Consider the following 2,500-nt stretch of genomic DNA (forward strand, 5'->3'; position numbering starts at 1 on the left):
CAGTGCAAGTGTAAGAGAAAGAAAACTTGTCGCAGGTTTAGTTTAGACCAAGTTTAATGCACTTTCATTAGTGTTGGCATATTTCTTTGTGATACTTATGAATACAAGAAAAGATGTGACCTTGAATCTGTTTTTGTTGAAATTGTCCAACCAAATAATGAGAAAAATGTCATCTTGGGCTGTTTATACAACAAGTCCTTGCTAAAATTGGCTTTGAGAATAAATTATGTTTCCTTTTTGGTGACTTTAACATCAATATCCTTAATGCTGACTCACATGTCCCTACTAATGATTTCATTGATCTCATGTATTCCAATGGTTTCTATCCTCTTATCGCTAAGCCAACAAGGATCACGTCTCATTCAGCTACTTTGATCGATAACATCTCTCTCTTCTTTTGGTCTGACATTTCTGATCACTTACCTACATTTCAGACCACTAATTGTTCCCTTAAACCTAAAACTAAATCTTCAGTTTATCATAAACGTCTCATAACTACTGATAACATTCAAAAGCCAAACCTTGGTTTACCTCAGGGCTCCAAAACTCCTGTCGTAGGAAGTACGCTCTCTATAAACAATATTGTAATAATCCTACACCAGCTAACAAAGCTATATATACCAAATTCCCGTAACAAATACAACTATCTAATCAAACTATGTAGGAAAAAGTACTACCATGATAAATTGTCTTCTATAGGTTCACTAAAACAAACCTGGTCCTTAATTAAATCCGTCATCTCTTCTAAACATTCCAGTTATGGGCCTACTGCCATGAAGGACAACAGAGGTAACGCTGTTAACAACCCTCAATTCATTGCTAATAAGTTCAATGAATTCTTTAATAACGTTGGTCCTTCCCTTGCCACTAAAATTCCCCACTCCACAAATCATATTTGAGTGGTTCTTTTAGTGATAGTTTCTTTGCCTCACCTACTACCCCTGATGAAATTATCAATATAGTGTCCTCTCTGAAGAGTAGTAACAGTGAGGGAGTGGATGGTATTAATGTTAATGTGATTAGAGCATCTATTGATCTCTTGGCATCTCCCCTCTCAAATGTGCAATATCTCCTTCTCGACTGGCATTGTGCCTGATAAGCTTAAAATCAGCAAAGTACTACCCATATTCAAAAGTGAAGATGGCGCAAACTTCACTAATTATAGGCCTATCTCAATCTTACCTTGCTTCTGTAAAATCCTTGAGAGTGCCATGCACCGTCGTCTAATGGACTATCTCGCCAAACATAGCATACTCAATAATCATCAGTATGGAATACTGGAACTTACTGATAAAATATTTGATTCATTTGAGAAAAAGGAACTCACAATTGGCATATTCATTGATCTAAAGAAGGCATTTGATACCGTTAATCACTCCATCCTCTTAGATAAATTAAACTTCTATGGTATTCGAGGCACACCTTTTAACTGGATGCATAGCTATCTCCTCTCTCGTTCTCAATATGTTCAAATTGATTCCTGGAAATCTCCACTGTTTCCAATGAAATGTGGTGTTCCTCAGGGTTCTGTGTTAGGGCCACTTTTATTTCTTATATACATTAATGACATTTTTTCGTGCTCTAACTATCTCTCATTTATCCTTTTTGCAGACGACACTAATATTTTCTTTCAACACAAAAATATCTCTGAACTAACTAAAATTGTGAACCATGAACTTTCTTTTGTGGCTACCTGGTTCAAAGCTAACAAGCTAACTTTGCATCCCGACAAGACTAAATTTATTTTATTTCACCCTGCGAGAAAGAAAATAAATCTTGATGGTCTTTCTATTAGCATCGATAAGAATAGTATTAATAGAGTAGAACACACAAAATTCTTAGGTGTTATCATCCATCAAAACCTCTCATGGCAGGCTCATATAAAAGCGATTTCTTCCAAAATTGCCAAATCCACTGGGATTATTATCAAATCACGACAGTTTTTCTTTTCTAATACTCTTTGCACATTATACAACTCTTTAATACTCCCATATTATTTGGGCATCCACTTACTCGTCTCATTTACAACCTCTTTTCCGTCTCCAGAAGAAAGCTTTAAGAATCATTACTCACTCTCCACCACGTGCACATACTCACCCACTCTAACAAAATCAAAATACTAAACGTATTTAATATTTATAAGTACCAAGTTTCTTGCTTTGTTTTCCTTCACATGCAGCAGCTCTTGCCCTCTCCTCTTTCATCTCTTTTCGTTCTTAACTCTGATTGTCATCAATATCTCACCAGGCAAAAAGACAACTTACATCTTCACACTCACAAATATTCTTTTTCTCTTCGGGTACAGGGTCTCAAATTTGGAATGACATTCCTCTCTCACTTACTCTTTCTAGTTACAAACATAAACTGAGGGATTATTTTCAATCATTATAAGTTTAAACTAAGTTGAACGCAAATTCTTTTTTCTCCCTTCGAAATCTTTTTTTTTCACTTTTTGCACAGTAATAATTCTTTTCATGTTGTCATAGTTTGCCTTTTCTCT

The 2,500-nt window shown here is 35.4% G+C and overlaps 2 pseudogenes; one reads left to right on the forward strand and one right to left on the reverse strand.

Annotated features, from left to right (window-relative positions):
• Window positions 1-57, forward strand: part of LOC138051002 (uncharacterized) — a 1,572-nt pseudogene extending 1,515 nt beyond the window's left edge.
• Window positions 1-2,500, reverse strand: part of LOC138053795 (uncharacterized) — a 463,628-nt pseudogene that overhangs the window by 316,696 nt on the left and 144,432 nt on the right.

Source organism: Montipora capricornis, chromosome 6 (genome assembly GCF_036669925.1).
Source record: "Montipora capricornis isolate CH-2021 chromosome 6, ASM3666992v2, whole genome shotgun sequence".
Classification (NCBI taxonomy): domain Eukaryota; kingdom Metazoa; phylum Cnidaria; class Anthozoa; order Scleractinia; family Acroporidae; genus Montipora; species Montipora capricornis.